The 13,660-nt window shown below is 38.9% G+C and overlaps 1 protein-coding gene across 1 annotated transcript in view; it reads left to right on the top strand.

The window, feature by feature from the left end:
• Nucleotides 1–13,660, top strand: part of CAMKMT (calmodulin-lysine N-methyltransferase) — a 448,575-nt gene that overhangs the window by 146,097 nt on the left and 288,818 nt on the right. The window lies entirely within an intron of this gene.

Genomic DNA, 13,660 nt, shown 5'->3' with positions numbered 1-13,660 from the left:
TCCTTTCAGAATTCTCAGCTCAAAGAACTGAGGAAAAGAGGGAGAGAGAAAAAAAAAAAAAGAAGCTCTTGGGCTTCCTCGTTGGACCACACCAAGCCTGTCAAACCCAGTGGACTGGTGCTTCCTATTTTTCGGCACCTTAGAGCTCATACATGTTACATTTAGTCAGTTCCATCCTTCCTGTGGTTCCCTGTCTTCCACCAATATCCTTCACGATAGGATACGCTGCCCATAGGACCCTAAGATTTAGTCCAAACTTAATTTAGGGCCCTACCTTTAGGTTCATAGGAGCCCTGGCAGCACAGTGGTTAAGCACTCAGTTGCTAACTGAAAGGTTGGCAGTTCAAATTCACCATTGCCTCTGTGGAAGAAGGATGTGATAATCTGTTTCTGTAAAGATTTACAGCCTTGAAAACCCTATGGGGCAGTTCTACCCTGTCCTACAGGGTCGGTATAAGTCAGAATAGACTCAATGGCAGTGGGTTTGGTGTTGGGTTTTTTAGGTTCGTTTAATAGGTATGGTGGTATTAATTCAGATTTCAGGTATTTATAAATGTTTTTACATTTATGTTGGACTCTTCTCAAAATTAGTTTTAAAAAAATTAGCTTACCTTTTGACTTCATAAAGGTAAATATTTGGCTTTTATGTGTTTGGTTTGTTTATTTAACAACCATTTAATGGATACTTTTATGTGTTTCTAATTTTTGGTTTAGGAGTTTGTTCAATTTCCTGTTGCTATACTTCTTGCTGTTGTTGTTAGGTGCCATTGAATCAGCCCCTACTCATGGCATCCTTATGTATAACAGAATAAAACATTGCCCAGTCTTGTACCATCTTCATAATCGTCCACTGTTGTGACTATTACGTCAATCCATCTCATTGATGGTTTCCTTCATTTTTGCTGACTTTAACAGCCATGATGTCCTTTTCTAGCAATTGGTCTTTCCTGATGACATGTCCAAAGTAAGCAAACTTGCCATCCTTACTTCTAAGGAGCATTCTGGTTGTATTTCTTTTAAAACTGATTTGTTCATTCCAGCATTCTTCACAAATATCACAATTGAAATGTATCAATTCTTCCTTGATCTTCCTTTTCCATTGTCCAGCTTTTGCATGCATATAAGGTGATTGAAAAGACCCTGGCTTGGGTCAGGTACACCTAGTCCTCAAAGTGACATCTTTGCTCTTTAGAATGTTAAAGATGGCTTTTGCTATAGATTTGCCCATTGCAACACATTGTTTGATTTCTTAACTGTTGCTTCAATAAATTAGATTGCCCTGGGACTGGGTAGAAAGCAGAGAGCAGTAGCTTAAGAACAGAGCCTTGGCAAACCATCAACGTTTAGGGAACAGACGGGGAAGATAACCTCAAGAAGAAGTCAGAGAGATGGGAGAGATTTAGTGGAGAGCATTGTCAGAGTAGCCAAGTGTACTTACCAGGGTACTTTGAGACTAAGCCGCAATAACAACAAAAATCACAAATAACTAAGAAACACTGAAATCTCAGTGGCTAAACACAAGTAGTGTTTAGTGAATGTTTCAAGAGACAGATATGCTGATATGACACAACCTTGGTTACTGAAAGTGAAGAGGACTTGAAGCACTTACTGATGAAGATCAAAGACTACAGCCTTCAGTATGGACTACACCTCAATATATGTTGTTCTATATATATATATAAAAGAAAAATCCCATCATGATAAGCGGAAAAAATATTGAAGTTGTCAAATGATTTCATTTTACTTGGATCCACAATCAATGCCCATGGAAGCAGCAGTCAAGAAATCAAACAACATATTGCATTGGGCAAATCTGCTGCAAAAGATCTCTTTAGAGTTCTAAAGAGCAAAGATGTTACCTTGAGGACTACGGTGTGCCTGACCCAAGCCATGGTATTTTCAATCACCTCATATGCATGCTAATGCTGGACAATGAATAAGAAAGACCAAAGAAGAATTGATGCATTTGAATTATGGTGTTGGTGAAGAATGTTGAATATACCTTGGACTGCCAAAAGAACGAACAAACCTGTCTCGGAAGAAGTACAGCCAGAATGCTCCTTAGAAACGAGGGTGTATTTTGGATGCATTATCAGGAAGGACCAGTCTCTGAAGAAGGACATCGTGCTTGGTAAAGTAGAGGGTCAGCAAAAAAAAAACAAGACCCTCAACAAGATGTATTGATACAGTGGCTGCAACAATGGACTCAAGTATAGCAGTGATTGCGAGGATGGTGCAGGACTGGGCAGTGTTTTGTTCTATTGTACACAGGGTCACTATAGTCAGAACCAACTTGACAGCACCTAAAAACAACAAACACACACATAAAAATTATTTATTTTCACTCAGAGTCCTGTACAAATCTGGATAATCACCTCCATCCTTTAGCTACACCGTCTGGAGCTTGTGGGTTTTAAGTTTGCCCTGGAAACATTGGAAGGTCTGAACTGCCTGGACCAGAGCTAGTCACGTGGTCCCAAGCTAAATGCAAAGGGAGGCTGGGAAGTTCGGAAGACTAGGGGAGCCCTTACAGTCTCTGTCTTATCTGGAAATGAATGAGTTTCAAAAAGTGGTGGATAGTCAGCTGTATCAACACAGTGGAGAGCTTCGTCTAAGGAAAGAACTCAACAGATTTTAAGAAATGTGATAATGTTTCAGATAGGGATGCCACTAATGTTTCCAGAACCATTTCTATTTCCAAAGGAGAATTCGTGATACTTCCTTCCATTTAGTCTATGAGAGCATCTCTGGAAAATTTTGTTTTCCAAAATTCATTTTGTTTTTCTAGTAAGCACCTCTGTTTTTCCTGTGATGCTTCTTGTTATGTCAGAGGGAGCTTTGTGAATAGAAGAAACAGGAGAGAGGGATGATCTTACCACTCAAATGGCAACCTGCTCTGCTCTGCTCTGCCCTGCTTAGACAATGGAAAGTGATTTCTAAGGTTAAAATTTTAGATTGTCACCATCTATCCTTCCTCCCCTATGGAACAGGTTTAAATGTGAAACCAGGAAAATGATCAATAAGATGATGGGAATTTTGTTTTTCTGCAGTGTAATAGTTATAATGTCCAATTTGTTTAAAAAACAGAATCTCTTATAAGGTAGCCAAAAGATTAGGTTATACTGAGGCTACATGCAATAGAAGAAACTAAGAGAAAATATCAGAGTCTATCACACGTAGTTAAGGGGTTAAGGGTAAGCGTTGTTTCTTGAAACTTTCCTTTCAATTACGTGTGTGTGTGTCTTTGTTCTTGATATAAAACACATTTCTAACTGCAGGTCATGGACAAAAAAAGTTGAAAAACAGTAGACTAGATATCTTGCTGGAAAGAGCTCAGCTGGTCAGTGAAGATGGCTCTTCGCTGACATGTCAAATGCCTTGGTGTTCTCTGGCCACTCTCTGACAACACATGTCTTGTCATCCTTCAGAGTCTGTCCACATGGCCTGGCCGTCTTTTCTGGTAGCATGGTGATTTCTGGGTAGTCATATCTCTTACATGGCAGCTGACTCCCAACAGTGAATGTTTTAAGAGACAGAAAGTGAAAGCTGTTAGAGCCTGGGCACAGAAAGTGATGCACAGTGTCACACTGTAATCTATTGTCAAAAGAGTCATAGAGCCTGCTAGATTCAAGGGAGGGGAAATAGACCCCACCTCTCATTGGGACCAATATCTAAGAATTTGAGGGGATCTTTAATGTGCTAGGAGTCCTGGTGGTGCAGTGGTTAAGAGCTACGCCTGCTAACCAAAAGGTTGGCAGTTCGAAACCACCAGCCACTCCTTGGAAGTTCTGCAGGGCCATTCTACTCTGTCCTATAGGGTCGCTATGAGTCAGAATCCACTCGACAGCAACCTCACCAGCCACTATTTTTTATTTTATCCATTTTGATGGGTGTGTAGTGGTATCTCATTGTGGTTTTAGTTTACATTTCCCTAATGACGTCGAAGATCTTTGCATGTGCTTGTTTGCAATCTGTATATCTTTGGCGAAATGTTTGTTCATGTCTTTTGCCCATTTTCTACCTGGGATTGTGTTTTTTTTTTACTGTTGAGTTTTAAGAATTCTTTACTTATTCTACGTACTAGTCTTTTGTTAAATAAGTGGTTTACAAATATTTTCTCCCAGCCTGTAGCTTATCTTTTCATCCTCTTGAGTCTTGAGTCTTCTGCAGGACAAAAATTTTTAATTTTGACAAGGTCTAATTTATCCATTTTTCTTTGTGGATGGTGGTTTTGGCATCAAGTCTAAGAACTCTTCTCCTGACCTTAAATCCTGAAAAATTTCTCTTATTTTTTTCCTAAAAGTTTTACATTTTACATTAAGTCTGTGATCCATTTTGAGTTAATTTTTGATATGAACTGTGAGGTTTTGGATGAGATTTTTTTTTTTTTTTTGCTGGTGGATGTACAATTGCTCCTTTAAGTTATTAAATATAGTTGCTTTTTAAATTTTGCTTATCTCTGTTAAATTAAGGAGAAGGAAAGAACTTTAATCTGTCCTTGGGCCAAGAATGAAGAGGGAGCAAAAAATGACCAGTCATTAAGTGGTAGTGATATAAAGGTGAAATATCTGAATAAGGAAGTTGGAATTCAAAGAGAAAGAGTTGAGGACAACTTGTATACTTCATTCCTTCTGCAGTATATATTTCTATTCAAGAATTTTTCTTACTTTTTTTTAGGGATGTGAGACACTTTTTCAGAGATATTTAGGTATAGTAAATTGTTCTCATTTGTTCCTGATTCTACTTGCGTTTTGACATTTGGGAGTAATAGGGGTTGGTTTTAGTCAATATCTGTGTAATTTGTTCTTTGTTTGTTGTGGTTGAAATTATGTTAAAATTATGATTGTGATCTGGTCAGGAATGAGCCCCAAGTCTCTCTGCAGGAAGACTGTACATACAGATACCCATACCCAGAATTTTCATGCTAATAGTGAATAACAAGATGAGATATTTCTCATAGTATAAATGTAGTTTAAAAAAAAATCCATCTCGTTATGCCAAATTGGATTTCTGTAATAAGTATGCTTTACTGACTAATTTTCCTCCAAGATTAACTCTGCTTAAACCATTCTTGCTTTTTGTCATATTTCAAAATGTGTTAGCTAATATTACTTCAAATAATCAAGGTATCATTTTTATCTTGCAAATTTATGCTGATCAAAAAAAGTCTTCATTTGAAATGTTTATAAAAAATGACTATGTGACAGAACGGCAAACATACTCTTGAAAATGTTTTAATTTTAAAAGCTTTAATTTGAAAAGCTAGTACCCGCAAGAAAAGCATCACCTTCAATATTATTTACCTGTTCATTTTGGAATTCATAAAATTTGTTCTTTTTTGCAATTTGAATCTGCAGATCTTTATCATCAGAAAGAAGGCCTGGCGGTGTAGTGGTTAAGCATTCAGCTGCTAGCCAAGAAGGTTGGCGGTTTGAACTTACCAGCCACTGGATGGGAGAAGGATGTGACAGACAGCCTGGTTTACAGCCTTGGAAAACCTACAGGGCAGCTCTACTCTGTCCTGTAGGGTCGCTGTGAGTCAGAAGAATCAGCTCAGCAGGCAGTGGGTTTTATCATCAGAAAGGAAGAGAAAAAATGAAGGCAGTTTGGAGCTGAATAGAAGTTATTAATGAGCTTAGCTTTGACTAAAATGACAGATTAATGGCTAAATTTTCTTCTATAGAAAGTCTGTTAAAACTTCTAGCTTGCTTCAGTAAGTTCTTTTTGTCATTACAAATTGAAGGCAAAAGGCAAAGTAGTTTTAATTTCAATTTTGAAATTCAGTCCTTAAATCTTTGGTGACCTTCACTTGGAACCAGAACTGAAAGTACTTCTTTGGAGCAGTTTATTTCCTTATTTTTAATTTTATGGACACGAATATTATGTAACACAGTACATTTTCTTCTTTTTGTTGACTGCAAAAAAAAAAAAAAGCACTGACCCCAATTTGTGGCCTATCTCTAATTGATATACTATAACCATGTGGCGTGCCTCTTTTTTTGTACCTACCTTGACTTTATCTCAAAGGCCTGGCGATCTGCTTTTGTAAAGATTACAGCTAAGAAAACCCTGTGGAGCAGTTCTACTCTGTAATACATGGGTCACCATGAGTCAGAATTGACTTGACAGCCATGGATTTAATTTTTTTGGTGTATTTTCTCTTTACCCTAATGTCTTCATCATTTTAGAAATCTTGTTGTAATAATAGTAAGAATAATAATAATAATTCACATTTATTTGTGTGCTTATTATAAGCACTCTACAGCAGTTAAACTTTAAGCTTAATATTTAACAACCCTTTGAGGTAGGTACTCTCATCATCCCGGTCTTACTGATGAAGTGTAGCACAGTGTTACTCAAAGTCTGCAGTGAGATAGGAAACTTGTACCAGAATTAAATCAACGTACTACGTCCTTCCTCGAGAAAATCATGCTATGAAAAAAATGTCAGCTGAACTGAACAGTGTGCTTACTGACAGTTGATTTACATTCTGATGCAAGAAACTTAACTAGTCAAAGACAGGTAACAGTTGTAGGACCTAATAGTGACAAAGTCAAGGGCAGAGCTCAGGCTAAATGTTCCTATGATCTAATTCTTCTTCTTTTTTAACTTCTAATTTTGAAATAATTTTAGACTTATAGAAAAGTTGCAGAAAGAGTCAAGTTTCCGAATACCCTTCCGTCAGCTTCCCTTATTGTTAACATCTTACATTACCACAGAATAATTATCCAAACCATGAAAATTAACATTGATACAGTACTACTGACCTACAGACCTTATTCACATTTCAGTTTTCCTGCTAATGTCCTTTTTCTAGTCAAGGATCCAATCCAGGACAGTATATTACATTTTAGTTGTCACGTTTCTTTGGTCTCTTCAAATCTGTGACTGTTCCTTAGCCTTCCCTGTCCCTTTCACAACTGTCTTAGTTATCTAGTGCTGCTATAACAGAAATACCACAAGTTGATGGCTTTAACAAACAGAATTTATTCTCTCACAGTTTAGGAGGCTAGAAGCCCAAATTCTGGTAGCCAGCTCCAGCAGAAGTCTTTCTCTCTCTGTTGGCTCTGGAGGAAGTTCCTTGTTGTCTATCTTCCCCAGGTCTAGAAGCTTCTCAGTGTAGGGACCCCTGGTCCAAAGAACATGCCCCACTCCTGGCTCTTCTTGCTTGGTGGTAATGAGGTCCCTATCCTCTCTGCTCACTTTTCTCTTTTGTATCTCAAAGAGATTGACTCAGAATATAACCTAATCCTGTAGATTGTGTCCTGCCTCATTAATATAACTGCCTCTAATCCTGCCTCATTAACATCATAGAGGTTAGGATTTACATCACACAGGACAATTACATCAGATCACAAAATGGAGGACAACCACACAATACTGGGAATCATGGCCTAGCCAAGTCGACACATTTTTGGGGGACACGATTTAATCCATAACGATGACCTTGACAATTTGCAGACTACTAGTCAGTTATTTTATAGACTATCCCTTGAGCGTGTCTGATATTTTCTCATAGTTACACTGGGAGTGAAATTTTTGCTAGAATACCACAAAGTAATGTGCCCCTTCACAGTGCATCATATCATGGGTACATACTATCAGTGTAACTTACTACTGGCAATATTAACTTTGATCACTTGGCTAAGGTGGTTTCTTAGGCTTCTCCACTGTAAAGCTACTGGTTTTCCCTTTGTAATTAATAAGTATCTCATGGGCAAATACTTTAAACCAAAAAAAACCCATTGCTATCAATTCCAAATCATAGTGACCCCATAGGACAGAGTAGAACTGCCCTATAGGGTTTCCAAGGAGCAACTAGTGGATTCGAACTGCCGACCTTTTGGTTAGCAGCTGAACTCTTAACCCCTGCACCACGAGGGCTCCAAGCAGATACTTTGAGGCTATGCAAATATCCTGTCTCTCATTATACTTCCCCTCTCTGATTTTAATATCTACCAATTCCATGGCCTTCATTCATAATTATTACATTGTAAGTTGTCTCAAGGCAAAAAGACACTTCAACTGAGGGCCCAGAGATCTGCCTCCTAAACCCTCCTGGGGCTCTTGCTCCAGCTGTCCCCTCGTCCTGGACTGCTCTTCCCCCAGATAGCACTTGGCTGGCTCTCTCGCTTCAAGTCTTTGCACCAGTTTGACCTTCTCACTGAAACCTCCTCGATCATCCTGTTTAATAATACTGCAAACCACCCTCTCCAACCTCTTCACTCCGCCACCCACCCTCCTCGGCCCCCTTGTCTTGCTCTTCTTTTTCTTGTTTACATAGCACTTGTCTTTTGACATTACTACACAATTTGCTTTCTTAGACTGTGCTTCGTGTAGCTTCTTTCAATTTCAGACTTTAGAACAGTGTGATACAAAGGACAATATTCTGAGAACTTTCTCTGCTTGTGAACAGAGGAAGGAGTGCCCAGGGAAGTTGTTCTTACCCCCAGGCCTTTCTTAGGTCAGCCATCACTCCGTGGCAACTGTGCCACCATGTCCCAGGGAACTCAGATTCTAGGCTGGACTACCCTGCATGACAGAACCGTTCAAGGCTTGACCATTTCTGTGTAATTTTATATATCAAACAAAAATTCTTCCTGTTGATCTTTCTATGTTTTCTTTCCCCTCTTTGGGAAGGCACTATAGTGTAAGTGGTTAAAAACAGGGCCATAAAGTTACTCGCTCCTCCCCTAAACCAACACTTTGATTTTGGACAAATAAACCACTTTCCGTCTCATTTTCTTTATAAAATGAGGCTAGTAAATTCTAGGTTTGCTGTAGGGATGAAATAAGAAAACACACATGGAGGGCTTAGCATGGCACCTGGCATGTTGTGAGCACTCAGTGAGTGGCAGCTATTATTATCATTATCTAACTTTTATATATACATTTTAAACATGGAACAAAATTGTACTTTCATTTTTTTCTTTTTGACAGTATACCCCTTCTTTTGACCTACATGTACCTAAATTTGAAGAACATTCTTCCTACTCTTTCATTATAATAGCTTCTCAAGAGTTCTCTACCTTTTTGCACTGTCTCAGTTCCTGGGATATGATGTATATGAACTACAGTGAAAATAAGGTTTCTATGTTGGAAGGCCAACTGATTAAAGAAAATATAAAAGATAGCTATCCTGAAATTTATGTCCATGTAGAATTTTGAGAGGCACATCATATAGCCAATTTAAAATGGGTTTCATTATACTTGCTTAAAATTTAAAAAATTTTTTATTTTATTTGTATTTAATTTTTTTTTTTTTAAGATAAATGCCAACAAACATGCTTCCTTCCTCAAAGCAAATAAAATAAATGTCAATATTCATAAGATCTCCTAAGAGACTTGGAATGCTGTGATACACACTATTCCCTCATCTGCATGTGTGGAAAAAGTTCACAGAAAAATAAACAACTGTTCAGTTGCATTTAGTGTTAAAATATTATTCGCACATTCACAAGAAATCATGCATTTCGGGGGAATCAGAAAACATTCTGACGATTGCTCATGTATTTATTTTCACGGTTGATGCTGGCCATTGGTCATTTCCAAGCCATGCGGGGAGACAAACGCCCTCCGGCAGCTCTTCTGTATGGCCCACAACAGGCATCCAGCTCACCCAACTGTCAGGCCCTGCATGACTCCTACTGAGTTTAATGGGGGTGAAGAGAGGAGGACTGGAACATAGAAGTATGACCAGTATGTGCTCAGTGCATTAAGTCAGTAGTGACTCAATGATTGTTGTTGAGTGAATGAATGAAGACCTGATCAGGCTATTCCAGTGTCCACTATGACTGCTGGAAAGGTCAGAGCTAAATTCACTACTCAGTTGTGGCAACTAGGGCAGGTGTCTAATACATCTTATAGCTATTCTTAATTGTTTTCTAATTTTAATTATCCTGTTATGTGGATGTTTTAATACCATAAGCCCCCTCTCATATCTGGACTATGAGACTTAAAAAAGATTGGCTTCAAGTGTATGGTACTCACTCAAGGGGAGCGCCTATTGGGACTATGGACCAGTTCCAACGGTACCTTCTTCCAGTAGTAGCCCCCAGTGCTCTCCCTCTCCTCCTTCCTGGGTGGGAGCGCAGGGAAGAACATATTCTGATCACTGTGAACCTCAACTTATTCTGGGAGTAAAGAGCAGATATCATAAAAGCTGAGACAGATATTTCCCCCAGATTCAAGACCAAAACCAAAAAACCAAACCCGCTGCCATCGAGTCGATTCAGTTCTACTCTGCCCTGTAGGGTCGCTATGACAGATTCAAGACAGAAAAGATTAAAAAGAAACCCCTCAGCACTTAGAGAAATCAGAGGGTGAACGAACATGTAAAGGCCCCGGGAAAGCTTCACTAGAGGAGGTGAAGAAGCTGGATTAGTTGTCCAGGACTGGGACCACATCCAACACTTAATGTTTGTGCCAGGCGAGGTACCAAAAGTACTTTTGGCTGGACCTTGGCGTCTGACTAGATAGAGATGGTGACAGAAGTGAGCCTAGTGAAATGAAGCGTTTTTTTTGCGTAGCATGTCGTAGAGACCCAGAATGTCCAATTATTTCCGAGGTCTCTCCTCTCTAAGAACTAACCCGGCCTCATGCTGCCTTCCACTGAGGACGGGCGGACCTTGGTTTATAGAGTTGCTAGTTTGTACTAGGTAGAAAGGCAAAAGAGGGAGTACTGTACAGTTAGTCAAGGGTGTTTAATTCCAAAATGAAAGATGCCAAGATAATTAGAAAGCCAAAGGAAGAACTAATGAGGTTGTAAGTGCCATGAGAGCAGGCACCTTTTCTTTCTTATTCACTGCTTTGTCTCCTGTTCTGACACAGGGTAGATGTTCAGTGAATAGTTTTGAATGACTGTATTCACAGGAGAAGCTTCTGATAGTTTAAGGTCAATTATGCTGAAGGGCTATTGCTAGAACAAAGATATTTATGCCTAGATTTCTCTGCATATCCTTCCTGAACATTTTGAATTAATTATATATTAAAGGAATATGCTGGATAATCATAAATCATGGGATATCATTGCTATGACTCATGGGGTGGGACAAGGAATGGCTGAGTATATTTACAAGAGTAGGAACTATTGGGCGTGAGGACTGCACAGCCTCTGAGAAGTTGGGTAGCCTGTGTAGACTGCTCACTTATCTGTACAAGGCCAAGAGGGCAATAAAGCTGACCCAAAGTATTTTTATGTCTCAATCTCTATGTAACTCTGAGGGGTGGGAGAAGGGAGTAGCCAGGGAAAGAAAAAGGTCCTAGGATTAACATCCTAACATCATCTGCAAAGATCATAAAGGAAAACAAAACCTCGATTCTGACTCATGGCAACCCCACGTGTGTTAGTGTAGAACTGGGCACCGTAGGATTTTTAATGGCTGAGTTTTTACAAGTAGGTGGCCAGATTTTTCTGCAGAGGCACCTCTGGTGGATTCGAACCTCCAATCTTTTGGTTGGCAGCTGAGCACATTTAACTGCTTGCAATGCTCAGGGACTCCCAAATATCATTCATAGCTAGAAGAAAATAGGACCTCACTTCGTGTTCACATTTCTACGAGAGGAAATTTGATTTGATTCTTCAGATACTGGTTCTGGTGTCAGAAAAGCTTTTTGGGAGAAAAGTTCTGGTCACTAGTAGAGGTTTTCCAGGGAGCTGGGAGGGGTTAGAAGGAACTTTGGGTTTTGAGTATAAAGAGACTTAGGACTTTGAGTCAAAATGCTCAGCACCTGACAAAAGTGGCCCTTCAGGATCTGGTGAGGGATGTCTGTAACCTCCATGGAACACAGTAGAACATGTGGAATTAGGGGAGGTAAATGACCAGTAAAACAGGCAATTAACTTACCTGTCAGTCACAGAGGTCTTACTTATCTCAAGGGAAAACCTGAAATTGAGGGACCTACTCTGTCCCATGAGTCAAAGACATGACCCTGAAAAATCGGGGGAATACCGTACCAATGACTGAGTCAGTGAGTTTGTGAGGGCAAACTGATTTGGGAGCGAAGATGGTCATTTTGGTTTTAGAAATTCTGAGTTTAAAGTGACAGCTTGAGATGTTGAAAGGTGCAGTAGATCTCTGGGAAGAACAGATGGAGTCTTAACTGAGAAGACAAGTTAGGGGTAGTTGGCTCTGTTTTATTTTACGTCCAACACAACTGGGAAAGCACTGAACTAGGGATCCCAGGCTTAGCCTTTGGCTACATGGGTCTTTAGGCCCTTTGCCTGTGTGTAGCCCAACAGCATTACAACATGGATTACAAGACATGAAAGGATAAATAATAGCATAAAGCAGTGGCTGCTATTTATTAGAAACATCTAAAGAACAAGAGTCAGAGATAAGCAAGTTTCCTTTGCTATTTTATTTTTCTTGAGAATTTCTCATTATTACCAAGGTTCTATCAGGAAATATATGCTCGAAGCCAAACAGAAATCTTTCATTGCTTACGGTGAAATGCACCAGGGTGACTGATGGGTGAAAAACAGAGCCTCATACGAAGCATCAAATGTGCCAGTAATCCTGCTCCAAACCATTGCGGTTTACTTAAAATGTCTTTCACAGTTCTCGTTAGACTCATGCAGTAAATAAATTAAGTACCTTTCCCACTGGGAGTTTTTTAGAAACACTTAATGAAGTAAATGCCACAGTGTTAGGTCAGAGGGGAGCCATGGTATTGAATTATTTTTAGCATGCATTTCGAGTTTAATTTTTGTTGGTTCCTTTTGATCTGGGCTTGAGTCTTAGCCAAAAGCTACGGTTCAGGGGACAGAGAACATGGGTAAGGGAGAGATTTGGATTTAGCGTCTAGTGCACATAACCAAGGGAAGCCTCTTTTTTTTTCTCAAAGGTTAAAAATTTTAGTTTGGAAAGATTGCCTCTCTAAATATCTAAATAGTTGTATTTGGGAGAATTAAAGAGACATACTGTTAACTCATCCCCCTTGAATGTTTGGAAAATTTCTACATTTAAATCTAAATACATTGCTTTTCAGGAAAAGAATCCTAAAGGCACTATTTAAAAAATAAATCAGCATACTTAACAGTAATAAATTATTTTAAATATAATCTTTACAATTAAGAAAGCCCTTTGGGATCTCAAAGGGCCTTGAATCATCATTACGAGAGTCAATTACTATTACATCATAAATGTGCCTAAGTGTTTGTTAACTGAATTTCAGATTAATAGAATTCCTTAAAAAAAAAAAAAAAAGCAAACAACTGTAACCACATCCTTTTAAATAACTAAAAGCAGTTGCTAAAGCAACCAAAAATAAATTTTAAAAAAGTATTTTTTTTTTGAGTGAAAGCAGTACAGAAATGCACCACAGACAATGCGTTGTGTCTGGAAACCATCTGTGTCTGGAAGGAAGTCTACAAATGTGATTAGTATACTTTCTGAGTGATTTAAGAATTAATGAAATGCAAAACTAGATAAATGACAGCAATAATTTTCTACCACAAATGTGTTCAACAGGCTCTTGTAGTTTTCCAGTGGTGTACTTTCAGGTGTCCAGTGTTTTATTCTGGAGAAAACAACAAAACCAAACAAAAAAGATGGCTTTCTTTTTGCACAGAACTCTGTGCACTGTCTCGACAGGAAGTGATGCTCCTCACTTGAACTTGCAGCCTATAGTGAGTGCTGTCTGGCCTTTTTGTGGAAAC

This window comes from Loxodonta africana, chromosome 26 (genome assembly GCF_030014295.1).
Source record: "Loxodonta africana isolate mLoxAfr1 chromosome 26, mLoxAfr1.hap2, whole genome shotgun sequence".
Taxonomy (NCBI): domain Eukaryota; kingdom Metazoa; phylum Chordata; class Mammalia; order Proboscidea; family Elephantidae; genus Loxodonta; species Loxodonta africana.
The sequence above is the reverse complement of the archived record's forward strand: the minus strand, read 5'-3'. Positions and strand labels throughout refer to the sequence as shown.